The sequence below is a fragment of the Rattus norvegicus genome, chromosome 16 (assembly GCF_021556685.1).
Source record: "Rattus norvegicus strain SHRSP/BbbUtx chromosome 16, alternate assembly SHRSP_T2T, whole genome shotgun sequence".
Classification (NCBI taxonomy): Eukaryota; Metazoa; Chordata; class Mammalia; order Rodentia; family Muridae; genus Rattus; species Rattus norvegicus.
In genome coordinates, this window is record NC_141549.1 from 41926619 (window position 1) to 41953640 (window position 27022).

At 42.1% G+C, this 27022-nt stretch overlaps 1 protein-coding gene and 1 long non-coding RNA gene across 14 annotated transcripts in view; one reads left to right on the forward strand and one right to left on the reverse strand.

Moving 5' to 3' along the window:
* The window catches only part of Erich1 (glutamate-rich 1), a gene marked incomplete at its 5' end in the record, with an annotated part of 52793804 nt that overhangs the window by 11056059 nt on the left and 41710723 nt on the right, over nt 1-27022 (forward strand).
* Nucleotides 1-27022, reverse strand: part of Rcn1-ps15 (reticulocalbin 1, pseudogene 15) — an 88867-nt gene that overhangs the window by 36915 nt on the left and 24930 nt on the right. For 3 of the 14 annotated variants that reach the window (XR_015639871.1, XR_015639870.1, XR_015639865.1), the window contains exon 2: nt 737-941. The exons of the other annotated variants lie outside the window; for them this stretch is intronic. This is a non-coding gene — a long non-coding RNA (reticulocalbin 1, pseudogene 15). The remainder of the gene's footprint in view (nt 1-736; nt 942-27022) is intronic. 14 annotated transcript variants of the gene reach the window in all.

The following is a 27022-nucleotide window of genomic DNA, read 5'->3' on the forward strand; positions in this document are numbered from 1 at the left end:
GGATATTCCATGTTTGTTTTGATGGGAGAATTGGGCTCCGATGGTGCCATGTAGTCTTGGTTTCTGTTGCTTGGGTTCCTGCACTTGCCTCTCGCCATCAGATTATCTCTAGTGTTGCTTTGTTCTGCTATTTCTGACAGTGGCTAGACTGTCCTATAAGCCTGTGTGTCAGGAGTGCTGTAGACCTGTTTTCCTGTTTTCTTTCAGCCTGTTATGGGGACAGAGTGTTTTGCTTTCGGGCGTGTAGTTTTTCCTCTCTACAGGTCTTCAGCTGTTCCTGAGGGCCTGTGTCTTGAGTTCACCAGGCAGGTCACTTGCAGCAGGCTCAAGTTTGCTCTCGGGGTGCTGCCCACGAGCTCTCTGTGGCGGCAGCAACCAGGAAGATCTGCGCTGCCGTTTCCGGGAGCTTCAGTGCACCAGGGTTCCAGATGGCGTTTGGTGTTTTCCTCTGGAATCAGTAATGTGTGCAGCGTGCAGTCTCTTCTGGTTTCCCAGGTGTGTCTGCCTCTCTGAAGGTTTAGCTCTCCCTCCCAAGGGATTTGGGTGCAGAGAACTGTTTATCCGGTCTGTTCCTTCAGGTTCCGGCGGTGTCTCAGGCACAGGGGTCCTGCCGCTCCTGGGCCCTCCCCCACGGGAACCCAGCCAGCGCTCTTAACCATCTCTCCAGCCCCCAGAGAATATTATTATCCTAGAAAAATGAACTTTGCAGAAATTGAAGCTTTGCCCATTTACTTACCTATTTAATAATATTTGAAATTTTAAAACTTTTTTATGATCACCCGGGAGGGCCTGAGCATTTTTGTTCAATCCTTTGTAGAAGCAAGGAAGCAATTATAGTTGTTTTCTTGGCTATTTTCAGTTCAAGGAGTTTATGCCTCCAGCAGAGCACAGGGAAAGCACCATGTTTGGACCAAACCAGCTGCTAAGTTCCTCTCTTCTTCCTGCAGAGGAGAAAGTTCAACCTCAGAATGTTCTATTTTGCTGCTGAATTTATGTCGTTTGAAAGTTGGGATCCTAGAGAGCTGATTAAAAGTAGGGTATTAGCTCTTAGAACTTTATCTCCATGTAAAACACATGCAATCTTTTGTTTCTGCTACATCCACCGCTCTGTGAAGTCATTTTCAGAGGATTTGCTGACATAGGAGGGTCCACATGAGTGTGAGCAGCACCATTCCATAGGCTGGGGTCTCATTAGAGTAAGGACAGCATGCCTAATCCCCTTTTTATTCTGTTCCTGTGTGCTGACATGGGCTGAGCTGTTGAAAAAAATGCCTGCAGCTAGATCCTTCTCCAGTATCTCCAATAGGAGTCGGTTGCATGGCCAGCTCTGTGACAAAGGTGCTTCCTCCAGCAGCTGAATACTTTCACTATGACATCAGAAGCAGGAATAGACATCGAGTCAACTGCCACAGGCTCCAACTTAGCCTGGAGTTCTTGTCTATGCCTCAGTTTATATGAAGTCTCTGCCTGACTCTTAACTTTTAGCACTGGTAATTCTTCATAGAGAGGCCTGCCCTGTGCCCTGTGGGCTGTGATTATCAATGTGGCCTAAGCACTTACCATGCTTTAGAGCCTTCTAGAGACCCTCAGTCCAGAAGACATGAAGGAGCTCAGTGGAGTAGAGCAATCCTGTGGATTGGGTGGGAGGTTTGGGGGCAAGGGGAAGATAATGGGGCTTGGATCTTTTTTGAACATTTATTTTATTTCTAGTTATATGTGTATGTCTATGTGTGGATCCATGAATGTTAGTGCAGGTGCCTGGAAGGTAGAGGCATCAAATTCCCTGGAATCGGAGTTATAGAGAGTTGAGAGCCACCTGACCTTAGTGCTAAGAATCAAACATGGGTCACCTGGAAGAGTCACAAGTGCTCCTAACTGCTGACCCATCTCCCCATCAACCAAGACTCCAGCTTTTATACTAAGACAAATGACATTACAAGGAACACTCTCTGACTGACATTTTACAGGAGCTATTTTGGCTGTTGTAATCGACTACTATGGAACAACACAAGGAGCAGGGAGACTAGTCAGGAAGCCACCACAGCTGAGGCCAGCTAATGAGGACCTGGCCGGGCTGAGCAAGAGCAGAGAGGGTGAAAAGTGGAAGGAGGCTCAGCACACTTGGATCACAAACACTGTGGACTGTGGTGCACTGCCTGGGACATGAGAGAAAGAAGGAGTACGGAGTCACGTAAGACTTTGACCTAATAAACAGGAGGCTGGACTTGCCATAGACTCAGAAGTAGAAGACAGGGTCGATCAAGTTTCAGGAATGTCTCTCGCTAGTTTGGGACAAGCTAAGTTTTGAGAGATCTACCAGACACTGGAGTTCCCAGGGGAAATGAACAACTGGCCATGAGTCTGGGGACAATGCCTTTGGATTACACAGGTCAGCATGCCAGCATGTAGCTAGAGCCATGAAAATGCATGGGCTTGGGGAGAAGAGAAGAGATGAAGAACAAGGGCCTGTGTGGCGCTTCACTCCAGGGGAGAACAATGGGGAGACTGAGGATTCCTCAGCAAAGCAGGGGTTCCTGAAGACCAAATGGAGAGCAGATACAAGACAATGGAGCCGCCAATATGAAAACAGATATCAGGACTAAGAGCCACTGGATTTACTGATGTAGCAGTCACTGCTAATTTGAACAAAAGCAGTTTGTTACACAGTGAGTCAACTGAGAATTGCAGAAGGGGGAAAGGACACAGAAAGGGATTTTCCAGGGAGTTCTGCTCTAAACGATAGGAGAAGATGGGGTACTAGCTGTGGCAGTGGGGTTGACAGAGGTGTTTGTTTGTATAAGAAGATAGGTAGCACGTAGTGTTTAAAATGGGAATTGTGAGGATTGTTCTTGCTTATGGAACTGATTATATTAAGCACCTAGGAGATTAGTGAAGCATGCCTCTGAGTGGCTGGGATGTTGTCTTAGAGAGGATTAGCTCACCATGGATGTTGGTGGCTCTCCACAGGCTGTGGGTTCCAAGTGAAATAAAGGAAGTTGGGAGATAGGTCAAGATTACACTCTGGTTCCTGGCCCCCTTGTCAATTGGATGTTCCTCAATTGGAGCTTTCCTCCCACCCTAGCTTCCTCACAGGATATTCTGCCTCTCCACAGGAACCAGCTGACCTGGACTGAAACCACATGCAAGGAAACAAAAGTAAAAGTTTTCCCTCCCTTATGTGATTTCTAACTGATAGTTTGTCCCACCAGCAAGTCTGACAAACACAAGACTAACCCTGGCACTCATGGGCTGGGATTTTAACAGAAGAGAAAGAACTGGCTTCAGATAAAGGCAGAACTGTTCACAGATGGGGACACAGTGTCCATGGGACACTTGCCTGAAGGAGTTTGCAAAGCTTCTTTTCTGACCATTTCTCTTTTCTCTGAGAAATAGGCCAATGGCTGAAGGCACAGATAGGGAAGGAGGGTGAGGAAGATGGAGAGCAGCCAGTGTCATGTAGGAAAGTGTAGGATAGAGTCAGAATGTCTAGACTAGGGAACAACATATATACACTCGAAGGACAACTTAAAGGTCATATGTATTGGTACATTTCCTCTGGCCATTTCTCCAGTAACACGTGTGCAGGTTCAGAAAACACTCAGGGAGTCAGCTTTTTAAAAAGGATTTCTTGGGGTTGGGGATTTGGCCCTGGGTTCGGACCCCAGCTCCGAAAAAATGAGTAGAAAAAAAAAAAGGATTTCTTATGCATGTGTTAGTTCAGGGAGTAACCAGGTCAAGGACATGACCGTGAGGCTTGGGTAAAGTTGTCACCTACATTGTTGGAAGGAACACATCTTTCAGAGCTGTGATAACAGAGAACAGTTTACATTTCCTCACGTGAGCCCCTTTCCGCATGCTCTTCAAATTATTGTGGAAATGAAATGCAAGATACAAACAAGGACGAACTCTGCTCTTCATTAATGTGTAATTATGAAGTGCTGGGCTCCCCTACTGGTAGAGGAGAGCCTAATGGGGTGGGCTGGATTCCTTGTTGCTATGAACAACAGTGATGACTTAGTATGTTCACAGTTTTAGCAAGAGCTGAGTGAAATGAAGGCTATGGATATCATCTGTGCCCCCTTCACAGAACCATAAGGAGAGGGTGGCATGTGGGTGGAAGTGTTTGTGCTGCATGATTAGAGTCTCCAATGCCCCTGCTCACACTTTCTTTTATTAGTAAGCTCAATAATGTAATGAATGACGTGGAAGTCAGCTTTGCTTTGGGATTTGAATCCACCTAGTCTTTTGTGTGTGTACAGCATTGATGTGTACAAGAAGCAGTGCTGGCAAGAGATGGTCTTAAATGATCTTTCATCCATTTTAAGAATATCTGGGATCTTGGTGTGGGAAGGGAAGTGATATGGCACATGCGGCCTATCCCTTATGGGACCACATAAACGTTTAGTGTCTTGGGTCTACTGTTGGGAAGTAGTGTTTTAGGAACCTCAGTTTCTGCATCTGGGAAATGGGGTGATGACAGCTTTGGGGGCTGTGCCCATGAGACTAATGATGACCATGCTTGCAGAGGAGCATGGGTATTATTTATTGTCATTGCTGTGGCTGGCAGTGAAGAGAGGAAAAGTGATGGGAATCTGCCCCGCTTGCTCCAGAGTACTGACCATCTTAGTTTAATTAAAAACTTTATGTCTGCTAAAAATTTTATTCTCAACCAGTTATTTCTTCTGCAAAACCTTCACATATTTGAGATAGGAGGTGATTTTGCCCTGTCTCCTTGCACATAACTAAGAAGGAGATTGTCGGCCAGTTTGGTAACAAAACAGCTTATATACAGTATTTAAGGATGGAGCTGCTCTCTCCCATATATAAGCCACTAGCCATACGGCCATTTAAATGTAAACCCATCACAGTGAAATAATATAAAAAATTCGCCTTCTCACTTGCACGTGCTACTTTGGAGTATTCAAGTATTTGTTCACCACACATTGCCTGGTGGCTGCAGCACTCAACAATGAGGACAAAGAACACATCGGTCATTTTTCTGTTGCCCTCATGCTAATGCCGTAAATAAAGTTCCTTAAACATAGAAGAGAAAACCATAGAGATCAGGGCACCTTGTCAAAAAAGACAAGGTGCCTCAGTAAACAGTGACGTCATAAATTTGCAAAGAATCAAATCTGCACTTTGCTGTAATAATGCCACAAAATTGAATAAAATTGCCCATAAGTTTTTTATAGAAGGTGTGGGAAGAAAATACATATTTTAAAACTATTTTAGAAGTTTTGACAGTATACATCATTTATCATAGCAGAAATTCTTGCAGTCAATAAATATTTATCAGGTTTATACCATGTACTATCCTCTAAGTGAGGGAATGGGTGTGGATAGATGAGAGAGGAGTGTTCAGGGACATGTGGGGAGAAGTAGACTGGATAACACTGGGAATATAGAGAAGGAAGTAGACTTGGGAGAGCAGAATTAAGCTGATCCCCCTTAGATAAGAGATTCGAGCAAGCCTTGTAAAGTGGTCGTGATCGGGCTCTCTGAGGAAGAGTGTCTTCAGAGGGTATTGTGTCCCTGAAACTGGAGTTAAGGTGGTTGGAAGTCACCAAGTGAGTGCTGGGTACCAAACCTGTGTTATGATAAAAAAATAAAAGTGGTTTCTTTTATTCCCCACTAGCATAAACACACATGGCATCTGTGGGTTATTTTCATCTCAGTCAGCAAATATCTCACCTGCTAAACTCCCTCCCATCTCACACTGCTGATGGCTACTCTCTGAGCCCAGCAGCAACCTATCTACCCATCAAGTCCGCAAGGCAGGTTGTTTCCACACCAGGCATACAAATCCCAATTTCGTGGCAGGCTTGGTGCTTCCTGCCATCACACCTTCTCTTGAACTCAATTAAGTCACCCCATGAAAGAACACATCACATAATAACCTCTGGTCCAATTGATAATTTGCCCATCTAGACAACACAAAGTCCTGTACACACCCATCCCTTAGAAATATTCACTAAACCTGTATCTATACACAGAAAAGAAGCTTCTAAAAACAGTTCCCACTTGACTTCCTTCTTGTCCAATGACAGGCCTTGTTTTTTCTTGCCTGTCTTCACCTGCATAATAAAATCAACCTACACACCTGCATCCTCTGTAATTGTACCAAGCATTCCTTTTTTTTCTTTTTATTAACTTGAGTATTTCTTATACACATTTCGAGTGTTATTCCCTTTCCCGGTTTCCGGGCAAACATCCCCCTAATCCCTGCCCCTCCCCTTCTTTATGGGTGTTCCCCTCCCCATCCTCCCCCCATTGCCGCCCTCCCAACAACAATCTAGTTCACTCGGGGTTCAGTCTTAGCAGGACCCAGTGCTTCCCCTTCCACTGGTGCTCTCACTAGGATATTCATTGCTACCTATGAGGTCAGAGTCCAGGGTCAGTCCATGTATAGTCTTTAGACTTAGTCCCTGGAAGCTCTGGTTGCTTGGCATTGTTGTACATATGGGGTCTCGAGCCCCTTCAAGCTCTTCCAGTTCTTTCTCTGATTCCTTCAACGGGGGTCCTATTCTCAGTTCAGTGGTTTGCTGCTGGCATTCGCCTCTGTATTTGCTGTATTCTGGCTGTGTCTCTCAGGAGAGATCTACATCCGGCTCCTGTTGGCCTGCACTTCTTTGCTTCATCCATCTTCTCTAATTGGATGGCTGTATATGTATGGGCCACATGTGGGGCAGGCTCTGAATGGGTGTTCCTTCTGTGTCTGTTTTAATCTTTGCCTCTCCCTTCCCTGCCAAGGCTATTCTTGTTCCCCTTTTAAAGAAGGAGTGAAGCATTCACATTTTGATCATCCGTCTTGACTTTCATTTGTTCTAGGCATCTAGGGTAATTCAAGCATTTGGGCTAATAGCCACTTATCAATGAGTGCATACCATGTGTGTTTTTCTGTGATTGGGTTAGCTCACTCAGGATGATATTTTCCAGTTCCAATCATTTGCACACGAATTTCATAAAGTCATTGTTTTTGATAGCTGAGTAATATTCCATTGTGTAGATGTACCACACTTTCTATATCCATTCCTCTGCTGAAGGGCATCTGGGTTCTTTCCAGCTTCTGGCTATTATAAATAAGGCTGCGATGAACATAGTGGAGCACGTGTCTTTTTTATATGTTGGGGCATCTTGTGGGTATATGCCCAAGAGAGGTATAGCTGGATCCTCAGGCTGTTCAATGTCCAATTTTCTGAGGAACCTCCAGACTGATTTCCAGAATGGTTTTACCAGTCTGCAATCCCACCAACAATGGAGGAATGCTCCTCTTTCTCCGCATCCTCGCCAGCATCTGCTGTCACCTGAGTTTTTGATCTTAGCCATTCTCACTGGTGTGAGGTGAAATCTCAGGGTTGTTTTGATTTGCATTTCCCTTATGACTAAAGATGTTGAACATTTCTTTAGGCGTTTCTCAGCCATTCGGCATTCCTCAGCTGTGAATTGTTTGTTTAGCTCTGAACCCCATTTTTAATAGGGTTATTTGTCTCCCTGTGGTCTAACTTATTGAGTTCTTTGTATATTTTGGATATAAGCCCTCTACCTGTAGTAGGATTGGTAAAGATCTTTTCCCAATCTGTTGGTTGCCGTTTTGTCCTAACCACAGTGTCCTTGCCTTACAGAAGCCTTGCAATTTTATGAGATCCCATTTGTCGATTCTTGATCTTAGAGCATAAGCCATTGGTGTTTTGTTCAGGAAATTTTTTCCAGTGCCCATGTGTTCCAGATGCTTCCCTAGTTTTTCTTCTATTAGTTTGAGTGTGTCTGGTTTGATGTGGAGGTCCTTGATCCACTTGGACTTAAGCTTTGTACAGGGTGATAAGCATGGATCGATCTGCATTCTTCTACATGTTGACCTCCAGTTGGACCAGCACCATTTGCTGAAAATGCTATCTTTTTTCCATTTGATGGTTTTGGCTCCTTTGTCAAAAATCAAGTGCCCATAGGTGTGTGGGTTCATTTTTGGGTCTTTAATTCTGTTCCATTGGTCTATCTGTCTGTTTCTATACCAATACCATGCAGTTTTTATCACTATTGCTCTGTAATACTGCTTGAGTTCAGGGATAGTGATTCCCCCAGAAGTCCTTTTATTGTGAGGATAGTTTTAGCTATCCTGGGTTTTTTGTTATTCCAGATGAATTTGCAAATTGTTCTGTCTAACTCTTTGAAGAATTGGATTGGTATTTTGATGGGGATTGCATTGAATCTGTAGATCGCTTTTTGTACCAACCATTCTTAACCACTTAGCCAACTCCCAAGTCCTGACTTGTGTAATTTCGTACTTAGTCTTAAGGAAGAGTGGGCTGTCATGGAGAAATAGCATTGGAGGTCAACCTTTAGAGTTGTGAGCTACATTACCTAAACTGTTATTCATAAATTACAGAATCTATGGCTTTTTAGTACAAGGAAGAGACTAAGATTAAAAGAGTAGAGTGTTTTTGTCCCCTGAGTACAGGAAAGTCGCCTCTTAAATGAGGGTCATATTATCTGCTATGGGGAAGGAAAATGGGAAATCTAGGAAAATTTTCCTAGATGTTATAGTTTGTGAAAAGAAGAAGGGAAGGTGAGAATTACTTTTCTTATGCTGCTGTTTTTACTAATGCTAAGGGGTCCTGTGTTGGATAGTGTGTTCTGAACAAACCCAAGAAGGCTGGTGTGAGACAAAAACAGAGATTTAAAGTTCATAAACTTACCTGAGCTTTTCAAGGTAAAACTATCAAGACTGGGAGTGATGGCATCCACCTACAATCTCAGCACATGAGAGGCTTAGATAGGGAGTTCAAGGTCAGCCTGGGCTATGGAAGGAAGGAAGGAAGAGCAGAGCAAAGATATATATATATATATATATATATATATATATATATATTAATTACTTTGTATTGTCTAGATGGGCAAAACTAATATATATATTAGTACTGGCTTTGTTACATGGGGAGCACCTTTGCCTGGAGTTGTATAGATGGTTGGATACAAATGTATAGAGATCACTTCAAAAATAAGACATTTAAAATAGAATAACATAAAAACTAGCAGACTAGACAAGCCTGGTGTCACATGCATGCCCTGTAATCCTAAAAACACATTATAATACTTGCAAGCACGTAGAAGTTGGGCAGAAGTAGAAGTAGAAGTAGAAAGATCAGGAGTTCAAGGCCAGCCATGGATACACCAGGTCTTGTCTTAGAAAAATTAAAAGAAAAACAATATGAAAGACTAGTAATTAGTATTTATATAAACCCTAGAGACAGATAAATCACCCACTAAATTCTAAACACTGCTTTCAAACACGGGAATAATTCACACTAGGGGGCAAATTATCACCACCCTGGTAGCATCAGATGTTCTAAGGAGAGACATCCTTGTGCCTTTTGCCCCTGGGACTAGAGATTCCAAGGAATTGCATTTTTCCAAGGAGTCTCCTGGGGAAAAAAGAAGACGAAGAAAAAGAAGGAACTCATTCCCGAGAAAGAGATTTCACGAGGAGAAAGTGCCACTGAGACAGTGACAGGATCAACAATGGTTGGGATGGACCACATCCTGACCTTGTATTCAAGCCTAAACCTGTGCAGGAACCTGAAGATGGACTTGGCTATATGAGTCAATGGGTCTCATTATGTGGTTTTCTCTTAATGTGGCTAGTTGTATATGTACACACACACACACACACACACACACACACACACACACACACACACACACACACACGCACGCACACAGGCACACACACATACACACATTTGGTGGTCATCGATCCAAACTTGTTAGAGTTCCCAGGATCCAGACCTTGACTGAAGGACTTGGGTTAAGAGAGGACTCTATACTCGAAGTGTTTGCTATTTACTTGAGAAAAACTAAAGTATTGTGGAATTACATGTCATGCTTCTAGAAACCCTGGATCTTATTGTTAAGAGCTGAGTAAAGCAATGTGTTGGGACTCAGAAGACACAAATACTTCAAAGGGAAGCCTGGTGTTTTTGTTTGTTTGTTTGTTTTCTTTTTAAATTAACAAGATGGCTTCCTTCAGGAGCTCTGGCTTGCAGTAAGTCCTCCTTCGAACCTGAAATAAAAGCTAAGAATCATTTCTGAAGCTCCTTTATCTGTGTAAGGATGATGTTACCCTTCAGAAAGGGTAACAAGCAGGAGACAAGAGGAAAACTCACGCCCATAAATCCTAGGCAGATCGTGTTCCCAGACGCTGTCACTTCTATGTGCCTGGCCCATGTCCCCTATAAATCATTGACTTCTCCTCCGAAATTGGTGTGGCCTCACTTCTGTCCTCCTCATAAAGAATCCTTAAGCCACAATCATCAGGACTCATCTCTGAGTTTCATGCTCAGCGTGACAGCTGTCTACTTGCACATTAATAATTCCGTTCCTTTATTTCTGCCAATTGTTGATTTGTTTCTGCAAACTCAATTACCAAAGCGCCAAAGAGAGGATGGAAGGAAGGTCAGTCTCTGGAGATGCACACCTGCAAGGACCTTAATCGGCATCTGTCTCTGCTGTCTAAGCACCACAGGGGACACTGTAGAGCCCTTGGTGTCTTCTATGCGAACTGCAGTTGTCAGCAGAAGCCATATCTGAGTTAAAGATCACAGTCTGATTAGAACTTGGAAATTGTAAAGAGATGAAATGTTCTAGATCTTGTCCTTAGTTCCTTCGTAGCTACTTATCATCAATACCTATATGTTCCCTGATATCACTGTTGAGAAAGGTAGCCTGATTCTACAACAGGCTTCAACTTGGCAGTTAAGGACACTAGGCCTAAATATCTGTTTCCAAGAACTGGGCAATTCCAGGCAAGTCCAGGCCTCAGAAGTTAGCCTGGGGCAAGGACAATGGGTCAGCAGCAGTTTCCAGACCTCCCTGACAAGTTTCGAGCCCTAACACTCCCATACAGATGAGATAGACCTGACACATTAACATAGAGGTCACTCTCTTAGTCAGGTTCCTATTCCTGCACAAACATCAAGACAAAGAAGCAAGTTGGGGAGGAAAGGGTTTATTCAGCTTACACTTCCACATTGCTGTTCATCACCAAAGGAAGCCAGGACTGAAACTCAAGTAGGTCAGGAAACAGGAACTGAAGCAGAGGTCATGGAGGGATGTTACTTACTGCCTTGCTTCCCCTGGCTTGCTCAGCTTGCTCTCTTATAGAACCAAAGAACTCCAGCCCAGGGACAGCACCAACCACAATGGGCCGGATCCTCCCCTCTTGATCACTGCCTGGCATATTGGTCTCATGGAGACATTTCCTCAACTGATTTCTCCTTTCTCTGTGATAACTTCAGCTTGTGTAAGTTGAAACACAAAGCAGCCAGTTCAGGCACCTACCCCAGAATTCCCTAATGTACTTTAAATCATGCCTGCAAGCTCATTGATAGTCGCTCTGACTTGCTAATGGGGGACTCCAGCATGCTGGACTTCTGCAGAATAAAACACTCAATGTCTTTACATATTATTTGAGTCCAGGTATCATTCTTTGGCAAGCCATGGGCCCTCATACTTGTGACTATTATGTAAAATGTTTGAGATGTTCTAACTTAGATCACACCAACCCTAAAGATGCAAATGTCATCTGACAGCATCTGAAACCTGTACCAGAGATTTCCCTTCTGGGGTATTAGCAAATTTAACCTATATTTCCCTATTAATTCACTTAGTAAATTGATTCAAGACTGTCTTTTGTTTTAGTATTATAAAAGATCATGTGACTACTCTCCTGGTGTCAGGTCCAAAGGAAACTCCAATTCCCCCCAATCCCAAGGGGAAGTCCAATGAGCTCAGTCCAATGAGTTAGGTAAGAGTCTGCATTCCTCTGGAACTTTGAAATTAGCTTCTGTTCCTCTTATCCAGGAGAAAGGACACATGGGTACCTGTGGTTCTCATTACCATGTGAGAGACTGAGCCTTCTTCAATGTTATAGGTACCCAGTACTGGTGCCATTTCAGAGTTCATACCAGCATCCCAGCCTCCTCGGTTCACAGGCTCCCTGCCCCCAGCCAGTCAAATTCCTTACAACCCTGCTATTCTCCCTGTTGTCTCTGTTCTCTAAGCTCCTGCAAAGAGTCTGGCCCTGTCCAGTCTCCTGTTTGTTGGCCACATTCAGTTTATAGCTTTCTTTTTATGCTCTGGACTCTTCTAGATCCCTCTGGCTGCTCTCTCTCTCTCTCTCTCTCTCTCTCTCTCTCTCTCTCTCTCTCTCTCTTTCATCTTATATCCAGCAAGTTGAATCCACTTTTCTGGTCACATTTATTTGACTCTTAGCCTCTTGGAAGCAAGAGATTTGTTTTGTGCCAACATGTGTAAAATGCATATCAGAATACAGAGCTTAATATGAAACACATCAGTGTTAATGATGTCATTGGTAACGTCTTTATACTGATTATATGTTAAATGATAATTCATTGACTAGAACCATGATGTATGACTATAATTTCACTCATTTCTTTTGAACTATTATTTTTAAAGTATAGGACTATTAGAAAATTTGAAATCACAAATGTGATCTGTATTTTATTTCCATTATTTGGTGCTGGTCTAATTTTTTTCTTTTGCTTAATCTTTAAAACAAAATGCCTTTTCATAGAAGAAAGTTATGTTTCTCCCCAGAGTCTTTCCGTTGTGGAAGAAAGAGATCCATGAACCACTAGTGACATGGTTCCTTCCTCCAGTAGGCTTCTCTGCTTTACCAACAGGCTCCCAATCTTGTCTTGTTGAAGAGCCCTACTCATAAGGTTTTTGACTGGAGACTTACTCTAGGGCCACCAGCTAGCTAGCACACTGAATTCCTGTCTCCATCACCTGACTCAGTGTTGCTGATGCATGTCATTTCTGGTGACTCTGGAGAGCAGAGCCTCCTGCTGGGCTCCCTGAAGGGACAATGAAGGTGGAGGCAGAGCCTTCCCAACCTTTCCTTACCCCCCACTGAAGAATAAAAAGAAAGAAATGTTCTAAGCAGCCCCTGGGAAGTGTGGGGGAACCCTGCTGTTCTGTAAAAGGCAGTTTAAGGAAAGGACTTCACAGAAAACCAGTTATTACCTCTTAAGACCTTTCCTTTAACCTATATCGCATTGTTCTGTTCTTTCTTTCTTTATTCTTAGAGAGGAACAAAGCAGTGTATGATAAATTGTATATTCTTCCTGTGCTGCCCTTGGAAGCAGCACAGTGAGTCCATGAGGTCTCAGAGAAAATGATTGGCACTGAAATCCTTCAAGGGCAGAGTGGTATGGGTTCAGGAAAACGGAAAGGAATGTGAAGGAAGGGCAGCTGAACCAACACACAAGAATCCTGTCAGCTTACACAGCTCCTGAGTTTCCTAGGCCGTTTCTGATTCCTCCTGGCTTCAGGCTTCTTTCTGTTTACCATGGGAATCAAGACCCAGGTTTCCTGTGGACAGTCCAGGTCTGCTAGTTCCCGGTTTTAGCCATTTAGTGCTGTCTGCCTCTTCCCATTTTCCTTGAGTTGAAAGTTTTATACTCAGTGGTTAATTTTATTCCAGAATTTCGTATGATTAAGAACATGGATTCTGGAAGCACACAAAGTCTGAGGTAACAACAAAAGATGTACTGACCTAAACTGTTTTAGTCAAGGTTACCACTGCCTTGCTGAAACCACAAGGAGAGCAATCTGGAGAGGAAAGGGATTTCACCTCATAGTATCACTGAAGGAAACCAGGACAGGAACTCAACAGGGCAGGAGCCTGGAGGAAGGAGCTGCTGCAGAGGCCACAGAAGGGTGCTGCTTACTGACTTGGCTCCTCATGACTTGCTCAGCCTGCTTCCTTTTAGCTCCCAGGACAGCCAGCCCTGGGATGGTCCCACCCACAGTGGGCTGGGCCCTACCATATCAGTCACTGAGAAAATACCTTACAGTCAGATGTTATGGAGGCATTCTCTCAACTGAGTTTCCCTCCTTTCACATAACTCTAGCTTGTATTAAGTTGACACAAAACTAGCTAGCCAAGTCTCCCTTCCTCTGTAAGTGAGAGGACTGACCCCATTCCCTATGCAGAGGCTGTCATTCTGAATGAGACACTCATGCGTGTTGGAGTGAGGATTTGACCCATAGGGAATACTCAGAAATGTTAGTGGTTAGTACTCTCATAAATTAGATATATTACTACATAAATTAAACATATCTGTAATGAAAATTAGAATTTCACATTAATCAATGTCTCATTTTGACCTAAAGCACCAAACAATCTAAACTGTGTCTTTGGCTTTGGTGGGCCATGGGGCAGGATAGAAAGGCACAGAAAACTGGAGATCATGAATCTTGTTGGAACCTTTAAGCTTCCTCTAGCAGCACAGCAAGAATTCCAGACAATCACTAAAGGCCTTCCTCCCTTTCTAGCCACTAAGCTGCAGTTCTGTGGGATCTCACCAGAAACCCCACTTTACCGAAAGACTCTTCAGCTAGGCTCCTTGTTCACCCCAGCAGTGCCTGCTTTTACCTTACCAGACTGTCATTCCATTCAAGCCCTCTGAACCATGACTTGCCTCTCTTACCAAGAAGAAAGAAATGGGGGTTGTGCGGTAGATTCTTAGCAACCTTTTGAGATGAAACCTTTGTCGGTGCAACTAAACCAAACAAGGAGACAAAAACACAGCACAGCACTCAGCTCTAAGGACAGGGTGGTTAGTTGTTGCTGTTTTCCATCAGCACAGGCCTGGAAGCACAGGTTAAGAAGCAGTTTTATAAAGTTTTATAGTTTTGCAAAACAAAGAAAGTCATAAATCAGAGCAAGTTTAGAATACATCAGTAGGTACACAAGAAAGGTGGTTACAGCCAAATGGAAAAGTTTTCTATACGCCTAAGAGTCTATCTGATAACATCTTTAACTTCTGGGTTGGCAGAAGCAAGAGTCTGCTGAGTTAATGGTGCCAAATGTTTTTATTTTTGTTTTAGTCAACAAATTATCGTTTCAGTAATAGAAGTGGACAAGGAATGGCTCAGAATTCAAGATGCTAAAACTAGCTTCGGGTAAGGGAATTAGCTTCTGGGTCAGCAGCAGCCCAAAATCTCCACAGGGCTGCAGTTTTACTCAGTCAGCTATTCTCTGCAGAAACACCTTCCTCTCGGTAGAAGCAGACACCCAAGAGCCACCAAAATTGACCATATGGCTAATGCTTACACAATCATTGCTCCCTCTCCTTGGGGAGCCTCTTCCCACACCTAGATATATTTTGCTCTCTTTTAGAAACCCACATTTGTACTCTCCTGTGTATCTTACTTTCTTCTGAGCATGTCTCTTTCTCTTAAGCCTCATGATTATGTCCATAATAAAATATCTTTAATAAAAGTCTCCTGGCTGCCGCTGCAGAGAGCCCGTGGGCAGCACCCCACGAGCGAACTTGAGCCTCGGGACCACAGGTAAGACCAACTTTTCTGCTGCAAGAAAGCTGCCTGGTGAACTCAAGACACAGGCCCACAGGAACAGCTGAAGACCTGTAGAGAGGAAAAACTACACGCCCAAAAGCAGAACACCCTGTCCCCATAACTGACTGAAAGACAGGAAAACAGGTCTACAGCACTCCTGACACACAGGCTTATAGGACAGTCTAGCCACTGTCAGAAATAGCAGAACAAAGTAACACTAGAGATAATCTGATGGCGAGAGGCAAGCGCAGGAACCCAAGCAACAGAAACCAAGACTACATGGCACCATCGGAGCCCAGTTCTCCCACCAAAACAAACATGAAATATCCAAACACACCAGAAAAGCAAGATCTAGTTTCAAAATCATATTTGATCATGATGCTGGAGAACTTCAAGAAAGACGTGAAGAACTCACTTAGAGAACAAGTAGAAGCCTACAGAGAGAAATCGCAAAAATCCCTGAAAGAATTCCAGGAAATCATAAATAAACAAGTAGAAGCCCATAGAGAGGAGTCACAAAAATCCCTGAAAGAATTCCAGGAAATCATAAATAAACAAGTAGAAGCCCATAGAGAGGAGTCACAAAAATCCCTGAAAGAATTCCAGGAAAACACAAACAAACAGCTGAAGGAATTAAAAATGGAAATAGAGGGCTGGGGATTTAGCTCAGTGGTAGAGCGCTTACCTAGGAAGCGCAAGGCCCTGGGTTCGGTCCCCAGCTCCGAAAAAAAGAACCAAAAAAAAAAAAAATGGAAATAGAAGCAATCAAGAAAGAACACATGGAAACAACCCTGGATATAGAAAACCAAAAGAAGAGACAAGGAGCTGTAGATATGAGCTTCACCAACAGAATACAAGTGATGGAAGAGAGAATCTCAGGAGCAGAAGATTCCATAGAAATCATTGACTCAACTGTCAAAGATAATGTAAAGCGGAAAAAGCTACTGGTCCAAAACATACAGGAAATCCAGGACTCAATGAGAAGATCAAACCTAAGGATAATAGGTATAGAAGAGAGTGAAGACTCCCAGCTCAAAGGACCACTAAATATCTTCAACAAAATCATAGAAGAAAACTTCCCTAACCTAAAAAAAGAGATACCCATAGGCATACAAGAAGCCTACAGAACTCCAAATAGATTGGACCAGAAAAGAAACACCTCGGGTTGGAGATTTAGCTCAGTGGTAGAGCGCTTGCCTAGGAAGCACAAGGCCCTGGGTTCGGTCCTCAGCTCCGAAAAAAAAAAAAAAAAAAAAACCAAAAAAAAAAAAAAAAAAAAAAAGAAACACCTCCCGTCACATAATTGTCAAAACACCAAGTGCACAAAATAAAGAAAGAATATTAAAAGCAGTAAGGGAAAAAGGTCAAGTAACATATAAAGGCAGACCTATAAGAATCATACCAGACTTCTCGCCAGAAAATATGAAGGCCAGAAGATCCTGGACTGATGTCATACAGACCCTAAGAGAACACAAATGCCAGTCCAGGTTACTGTATCCTGCAAAACTCTCAATTAACATAGATGGAGAAACCAAGATATTCCATGACAAAACCAAATTTACACAATATCTTTCTACAAATCCAGCACTACAAAGGATAATAAATGGTAAAGCCCAACATAAGGAGGCAAGCTATACCCTAGAAGAAGCAAGAAACTAATCGTCTTGGCAACAAAACAAAGAGAATGAAAGCACACAAACATAACCTCACAGCCAAATATGAATATAACGAGAAGCAATAATCACTATTCCTTAATATCTCTCAACATCAATGGCATCAACTCCCCAATAAAAAGAAATAGATTAACAAACTGGATACGCAACGAGTACCCTGCATTCTGCTGCCTACAGGAAACACACCTCAGAGACAAAGACAGACACTACCTCAGAGTGAAAGGCTGGAAAACAACTTTCCAAGCAAATGGTCAGAAGAAGCAAGCTGGAGTAGCCATTCTAATACCAAATAAAATCAATTTTCAGCTAAAAGTCATCAAAAAAGATAAGGAAGGACACTTCATATTCATCAAAGGAAAAATCCACCAAGATGAACTCTCAATCCTAAATATCTATGCCCCAAATACATGGGCACCTACATACGTAAAAGCAACCTTACTCAAGCTCAAAACACACATTGCACCTCACAAAATAATAGTGGGAGATTTCAACACCCCGCTTTCATCAATGGACAGATCATGGAAACAGAAATTAAACAGTGATGTCGACAGACTAAGAGAAGTCATGAGCCAAATGGACTTAACAGATATTTATAGAACATTCTATCCTAAAGCAAAAGGATATACCTTCTTCTCAGCTCCTCATGATACTTTCTCCAAAACTGACCATATAATTGGTCAAAAAACAGGCCTAAACAGGTACAGAAAGATAGAAATAATTCCATGCGTGCTATCGGACCACCACGGCCTAAAACTGGTCTTCAATAAGGGAAGAATGCCCACATATACATGGAAATTGAACAATGCTCTACTCAATGATAACCTGGTCAAGGAAGAAATAAAGAAAGAAATTAAAAACTTTTTAGAATTTAATGAAAAGGAAGGTACAACATACCCAAACTTATGGGACACAATAAAAGCTGTGCTAAGAGGAAAACTCATAGCGCTGAATGCCTGCAGAAAGAAACAGGAAAGAGCATATATCAGCAGCTTGACAGCACACCTAAAAGCTCTAGAACAAAAAGAAGCAAATACACACAGGAGGAGTAGAAGGCAGGAAATAATCAAACTCAGAGCTGAAATCAACCAAGTAGAAACAAAAAGGACCATAGAAAGAATCAACAGAAACAAAAGTTAGTTCTTTGAGAAAATCAACAAGATAGATAAACCCTTAGCCAGACTAACGAGAGGACGCAGAGAGTGCGTCCAAATTAACAAAATCAGAAATGAAAAGGGAGACATAACTACAGATTCAGAAGAAATTCAAAAAATCATCAGATCTTACTATAAAAACCTATATTCAACAAAACTTGAAAATCTGCAGGAAATGGACAATTTCCTAGACAGATACCAGGTATCGAAGTTAAATCAGGAACAGATAAACCACTTAAACAACCCCATAACTCCTAAGGAAATAGAAGCAGTCATTAAAGGTCTCCCAACCAAAAAGAGCCCAGGTCCAGACGGGTTTAGTGCAGAATTCTATCAAACCTTCATAGAAGACCTCATACCAATATTATCCAAACTATTCCACAAAATTGAAACAGATGGATCACTACCGAATACCTTCTACGAAGCCACAATTACTCTTATACCTAAACCACACAAAGACCCAACAAAGAAAGAGAACTTCAGACCAATTTCCCTTATGTATATCGACGCAAAAATACTCAATAAAATTCTGGCATACCGAATTCAAGAGCACATCAAAACAATCATCCACCATGATCAAGTAGGCTTCATCCCAGGCATGCAGGGATGGTTTAATATACGGAAAACCATCAACGTGATCCATTATATAAACAAACTGAAAGAACAGAACCACATGATCATTTCATTAGATGCTGAGAAAGCATTTGACAAAATTCAACACCCCTTCATGATAAAAGTCCAGGAAAGAATAGGAATTCAAGGCCCATACCTAAACATAGGAAAAGCCATATACAGCAAACCAGTTGCTAACATTAAACTAAATGGAGAGAAACTTGAAGCAATCCCACTAAAATCAGGGACTAGACAAGGCTGCCCACTCTCTCCCTACTTATTCAATATAGTTCTTGAAGTTCTAGCCAGAGCAATCAGACAATAAAAGGAGATCAAGGGGATACAGATCGGAAAAGAAGAGGTCAAAATATCACTATTTGCAGATGATATGATAGTATATTTAAGTGATACCAAAAGTTCAACCAGAGAACTACTAAAGCTGATAAACAACTTCAGCAAAGTGGCTGGGTATAAAATTAACTCAAATAAATCAGTTGCCTTCCTCTATACAAAAGAAAAACAAGCCGAGAAAGAAATTAGGGAAACGACACCCTTCATAATAGACCCAAATAATATAAAATACCTCGGTGTGACTTTAACCAAGCAAGTAAAAGATCTCTCCAATAAGAACTTCAAGACACTGAGGAAAGAAATTGAAGAAGACCTCAGAAGATGGAAAGATCTCCCATGCTCATGGATTGGCAGGATTAATATAGTAAAAATGGCCATTTTACCAAAAGCAATCTACAGATTCAATGCAATCCCCATCAAAATACCAATCCAATTCTTCAAAGAGTTAGACAGAACAATTTGCAAATTCATCTGGAATAACAAAAAACCCAGGATAGCTAAAGCTATCCTCAACAATAAAAGGACTTCAGGGGGAATCACTATCCCTGAACTCAAGCAGTATTACAGAGCAATAGTGATAAAAACTGCATGGTATTGGTACAGAGACAGACAGATAGACCAATGGAATAGAATTGAAGACCCAGAAATGAACCCACACACCTATGGTCACTTGATTTTTGACAAAGGAGCCAAAACAATCCAATGGAAAAAAGATAGCATTTTCAGCAAATGGTGCTGGTTCAACTGGAGGGCAACATGTAGAAGAATGCAGATCGATCCATGCTTATCACCCTGTACAAAGCTTAAGTCCAAGTGGATCAAGGACCTCCACATCAAACCAGACACACTCAAACTAATAGAAGAAAAACTAGGGAAGCATCTGGAACACATGGGCACTGGAAAAAATTTCCTGAACAAAACACCAATGGCTTATGCTCTAAGATCAAGAATCCACAAATGGGATCTCATAAAACTGCAAAGCTTCTGTAAGGCAAAGCACACTGTGGTTAGGACAAAACGGCAACCAACAGATTGGGAAAAGATCTTTACCAATCCTACAACAGATAGAGGCCTTATATCCAAAATATACAAAGAACTCAAGAAGTTAGACCGCAGGGAAACAAATAACCCTATTAAAAAATGGGGTTCAGAGCTAAACAAAGAATTCACAGCTGAGGAATGCCGAATGGCTGAGAAACACCTAAAGAAATGTTCAACATCTTTAGTCATAAGGGAAATGCAAATCAAAATAACCCTGAGATTTCACCTCACACCAGTGAGAATGGCTAAGATCAAAAACTCAGGTGACAGCAGATGCTGGCGAGGATGTGGAGAAAGAGGAACACTCCTCCATTGTTGGTGGGATTGCAGACTGTTAAAACCATTCTGGAAATCAGTCTGGAGGTTCCTCAGAAAATTGGACATTGAACTGCCTGAGGATCCAGCTATACCTCTCTTGGGCATCTACCCAAATGATGCCTCAACATATAAAAGAGACACGTGCTCCAGTATGTTCATCGCAGCCTTATTTATAATAGCCAGAAACTGGAAAGAACCCAGATGCCCTTCAACAGAGGAATGGATACAGAAAATGTGGTACATCTACACAATGGAATATTACTCAGCTATCAAAAACAACGAGTTTATGAAATTCGTAGGCAAATGGTTGGAACTGGAAAATATCATCCTGAGTGAGCTAACCCAATCACAGAAAGACATACATGGTATGCACTCATTGATAAGTGGCTATTAGCCCAAATGCTTGAATTACCCTAGATCCCTAGAACAAACGAAACTCAAGACGGATGATCAAAATGTGAATGCTTCACTCCTTCTTTAAATGAGGAAAAAGAATACCCTTGGCAGGGAAGGGAGAGACAAAGATTAAAACAGAGACTGAAGGAACACCCATTCAGAGCCTGCCCCACATGTGGCCCATACATATACAGCCACCCAATTAGACAAGATGGATGAAGCAAAGAAGTGCAGACTGACAGGAGCCGGATATAGATCGCTCCTGAGAGACACAGCCAGAATACAGCAAATACAGAGGCGAATGCCAGCAGCAAACCACTGAACTGAGAATAGGTCCCCCGTTGAAGGAATCAGAGAAAGAACTGGAAGAGCTTGAAGGGGCTCAAGACCCCATATGTACAACAATGTCAAGCAACCAGAGCTTCCAGGGACTAAGCCACTACCTAAAGACTATACATGGACTGACCCTGGACTCTGACCCCATAGGTAGCAATAAATATCCTAGTAAGAGCACCAGTGGAAGGGGAAGCCCTGAGTCCTGCTAAGACTGAACCCCCAGTGAACTAGACTATGGGGGGGGAGGGCGGCAATGGGGGTAGGGTGGGGAGGGGAACACCCATAAGGAAGGGGAGGGGTTAGGGGGATGTTTGCCCGGAAACCGGGAAAGGGAATAACACCCGAAATGTATATAAGAAATACTCAAGTTAATAAAAAAAAAAAAAGTCTCCAACTCTTCTTTATAAACTGTTTAATCCCAGAATTCTTTTCAATGCTGAAGCTGCGAATCCTGGTTTGTCCTTAGTCAAAGTTCCTAAAATTCCCAGGGAACTCATCAAGTTGCCAAGGTCAGCAGCATGGAGTTGTGTCTCTGTCCCCTCACTGCTGAGTTGTGCTGGCATTTGAGAAGCGGCTGTCATTGAGAAGTTAGTTCCCTTAGTGTACCTGGAGAAAAGGACCAACCTCATCCTGGCAGACACAGGAACACAGAGGAGAAAACTACTTACAAAATTTGATATAATCCTTCCTAAATTCCCCATTGGATCCCACTTATTCCTTTATCATCTGATCTAAGCTGACCTCATGCCTGTCCACTCTTTATCACAACCATGTCAACAAAACAAAACAAGCAAAACAATAAGAACAGCAACAACAACAACAATCACAACACATTTGCTGCTCCCTTGTGTCTTCATTTCTTTATGATCATTACTGGGAAATTGAGGCAGCCTTTCTGAGAGCTCCTCATCTCATAGATAAAAGAACTTAACAAACTCAAGAGGAGGCTGAAGGCCCATTTCATGGGGTTTGAGAGGACAGTATCAACAAGGCAGGCATCATAGAACTTCCTCAACTGCCAGGAGAGAAATGGAAAAAAGAAGAAAGAAACCCATGCTTTCAGGGTTAGATGTAAAGCAAGCAAGCAGGTTCAACATGGAGACCTGCAGAATAATATAGAGGGGCATGGAAGACGAGGGGGTGGATGGCTAATATGTAGGTAGTAGTGGGTAGTGGTGAGGGCTGTGGGGGGACATATCTTCTACGTTAGAGACTAAGAAAGCAGGAAGGTTTAAGATGGAAGCCTGCAAAATCAGATCCAATGGTGTGTGTATGTGTGGTGGGGTGGTATCTTCAGAGAGAGTAGGAATGCTCCCAATATCATGGCCAACAGATTTAGGAATCTTGTCAGTATTTATAAGGGGTGGGGTGGGATAGGGTTAGGATATAAAAAGTTACAGAATTTGAGTTAGAACTTGCCAAGTTGTCAGACTTAGTGAAGGTGAATCTTTTTGTGAGGTTTTCGGTTGCTATGAGAAACAAAATGACCAAAGTGACATGGGAAGGGAGAGGTTTATTTCATTTTACAGCTAGCTTGTCCTTCATCATCCATGGAAGACAGACAGAGCAGTAACTCAAGGCAGGAATTTGGAAGCAGGAACGGAAGCAGAGACTAGGGAGAAATGCTGCTAATTGGCTTCTTGCTCATGGCTTGCTTCCTTATACTACACAATACCCCCTATCCAGGTGGCCTCACCCACAGTGGGCTGGGTCCTCCTGCATTAGTCCTTATTCAAGATAATTCCTCCACAGACTTCTGTATAGGCCCGTTTCAGGGGAGAATTGTTCAACAGAAGTTCCTTCTTTCCTGCTGATCCTGGTTTTTGCCAAGGTGACCAAAAAGAAAAAATAAATCTAACCAGGACAATATGTAAGCAGCTGCATCAAGGGAGGGGCTCCTGGAATGTATAAATACATCAATATCATCGAAGTGATAGTTATCTCTTGTATCCTTTTAAGGTCTTTAGATGACTTATGTTTCAAGGTTATAGTTTTTGAAGTTTGTTTTCTGTCCAAGTGATTGACAAACCCATCTGAATTAATTTTATGGGAGGAACCAAAGGTATGTATCTATATCATAGGCCTTGAATAATTCAGACTGTCATGTTTCCACTCAGAGAGAGAAATATAATTCATATCTTATTCTTTTGACCAAAAACCATGTAAGGGGCTGTAGCAATAGCTTGGTGGTTAAGAGGACCAGCTGCTCATCCACAGCACCCAAGTTCAAGTCTCAGCACCCACTTTGTGACTCATAACCATTTGCAAAGTATAAAAACACCTAAATGAAATGTAAAAAACAATGATATTGATCCTGGTGACACACATACCTTAATCCCAGCATTTGGAAGGCAGAAGCCCAGAGATCTCTGTGAGTTCTAGGTCAGCCTAGTCTATCAGAATGAGTCCCTGGATAGCCAGAGCTGCACAGTAAAACCTTGTTCCAAATATATATCTTTAAAAAGCAATGATATTGAAGCTGTTGTAAAAAAAAAAAAAGTCCAAATTCTCCAAGAAGGATAAGATGGGACAGATGCACTGTTGAAATATACCAGATATTTTAAGACTTTGTGTGTGTGTGTGTGTGTGTGTGTGTGTGTGATGTACTTGTTATGGAGAGAGTCCATTTATACCTTCAGGAGAGTGAGGTCAAGTATGTGCATGTGTGCAGAGTAACGCTTTGCAATTTGTGGATTGCAACCACTTTGTAATGTTATAGTTAGGGATCACCACAACACAAGGACTCTATTAAAGGGCCACACCTTTAGGAAGGGTGAGAAGCACTGATATTGAGGCTAGAGATCAATATTGAATGTCTTTTTTTATTGTTAAAAAAGATTCTATTGTATAGCCAGAGGAATCCTGATCAAAACCACAAAAGCTCCCAGTACCATATTACCTAATTTCAAAATTAGACGGAGTCAGGATAACAAAAGGCAGGATTTTGTATAAACACATACATTATGTGTCAATGGAATAGAACAGAGGACTGAGAAATAAGCCATGTCATCACAGCCATCTGATTCTTACTTAATAAAAGTGTGTTGGAGAAAAGGTATCCTTAAACAGGTGATGCCAGGGAAATTGAGGAGCTACACATTGAAGACTAACACTAGATCCCCGTTTTTCCTGCTCTATGAAAATCACCTCAAAGTGGATCAAATACTGTAACTTAAGCCCCCAAAGTATTCTTGGGAGGATATCTTTGCTCAATCATTCATCTAACCCAGAATAAATCTCCATCCTATAAAGAAGTAAAGTAGGGAAGGACAGTGTGGCACATTCTAATCCTAACTCGTGTCTGCATAAACAGGCAAAACTCTGTGAAGTCTAGGCCATCCTCCTTTACATAGCTTTTTGACCACCTAGGGCTTTACAGTAAGATCTTATCTGAAAACAAAACTAAAATAAAACAATGATACCTAATAAGCAATATAATTAGTAGATGAGCAAATGATCTGAATAAAAATGTCTGTCTGTCAGTTTCTGTCTCTCTGTATCTTTGTGACTCTGACTCTCATGTGTGAGCATGTCTGTGTTTCTCTGTGTGTGTGTGTGTGTGTGTGTGTGTGTGTGTGTGTGTGTGTGTGTGTGTGTGTGTGTGTTTGTGTGTGTGTGTGTGTATTACTCGGGCCTGCACCCAGAAATGGACGCTGGGTAAATATTCTACCACTAAGCCACAATTCCAGCCTTCAACTCCTAAGCAGATGTACAGAAAACCAATAAATATGATTTTAGCCACCAAGGGAATACAAACAGAAACTCCACTGAAATTCCATGTCACCCCATGCAAAATGATGATTCAGTATGTAAAGAAACTTAGATCCTGGCCTGATGACCCAGGTTCAATTCTAGAACCAATGTAAAGGTGGGAGAAGGAACCAATTCCATACAGACTCTCTCTGACCCTCAGCTCTGCCCTGTGGTACACATATCCCCTGACATATATATCAGTCACACATCCAAAGATTATGTGTGTTTTTGATTTTTAATACAGAAATAAATGGCTATATGTTTACATTGCTGGTAGGAATGTAAATTATCATAATGGCTGTAGAGAATAATATGGAGGCTATTGAAGGAACTAAAAACAGAACCACTATCATAATCCGCATGTACCACTCCTGGTGGATACTCAAGGGAAAATATGGAGTCAGCCTCAGTTTATCAGCACATGAACAGATAAAAACTTATGTTTTTTCCAGAAATGCCTGATATCTAGAGTGTGCCTGTGACTGAGCCTCCACCTTAGGTGGGACATAGTCCTGGATCCAGACTCCCCATTCCTGCAGGACCAGAGAGCACCTTGCAACCACATTTCCAGTCCAGGTCAGTACAGTGCCTGAGGTTTGGTTCCAGTTTGCTCAGGGTTCCCCGAAATACTGCAATTTTGCTTCCATGGTATCTGACATCAATATGGGTATGAAATCCTGAAGTCTGAGGTGCCAAAGGTTACTGCCATGCCTCAAGTCTCCCTTTCTATGGCTCTAGAGGTTACTTTGGGCCTGTAGCTCTGTGTTCAGCCCCCTGATTGTAGACAAGGCTATCTGGTCTGAAATTGGGTATCCAGTCTCCAACAGGTTTGTAGAATCTGGGGGTGACAAAACTTTTGACTCCATCTGGTCACCTTGGTGCTCAAGGTGTTGCCCCATGCTTGATCCTGTTGGAACATAGCAAGGACAAGTTTGCCTCACTCACTCATCTGAAATCAAAGTCAAATTCCACCAGTCCTCATAGCTAGACTGCAATGCTGATCTAAGTTACAGAAACCAAAGTATCCCATACAGAAATAATTGAAATGTCCAAGAAAGAATTTAGAGCCTTACTATTCAAAAGAATTGATGATCATAAGGAGCCAAATACATTCATGAATTAAGGAAATCTATCCAAAACCTTGTCCAGACAGCCTCAAAAGTAAATGTAATAGTTAAGAGAGCAGTAGTAGAATTTCAAAATATGAAGGAAAAACTTTGCAAGGAGATTGAAACATTGAAACTAAACAAATAAAAATATTTGAAGAGGATGGTCAAAATGGTAGAAATCACAACCAAGACTGTCATTAAGAGATAAGATCACTGGGTTCAGATCCCAACTCCGAAAAAAAGATAAGAAAAGAAAAAAAAGAGATAAGATCATGCACAAGAACAAATCTCAGGCATAGAGGACAAGGAGGAAAAATAAGAAGCATGAAAAATATTCCCAAAGAGCCTGGGACACATTCAAGAGTCCAAACCTAAGAATTCATGGGGTATAGGAGGGCACAGTGGAAGTAACATAGAATGGAAGAGAAATACTTATATTTCAGTGAAATTCTAGCAGAAATCATCACGAATTTATAGAAAGAATTAAGCTTGCAGGTGTAACAGCCATGTAGAAATACAAACAGACAGAATCAGAGAAGAAATTCTCTGTGACATACAATCAGGATGGCAAAAATACAAAATAAAGAAATAATTCTACCTAGGCAGTGATGGTGCATGCCTTGTGTTTAATGCTACCACTTGTGGGGCAGAGGCAGGCAGACCTCTATGAGTTCAAGGCCATACTGGTCAAAAGATAGAGTTCCAGGACAATCAGAGCTACACAGTGAAACCCTGTCTTAAAAAAGGAAGGAAGGAAGGAAGGAAGGAAGGAAGGAAGGAAGGAAGGAAGGAAGGAAGGAACAAAGAAAGGAAGGAAGGAAGGAAGAAAGGAAAGGAGAAAAGAGAAGGAAAGAAAACTAAAAGAAATAATCCTAAAAGCAGCATGAAAGATAACAAT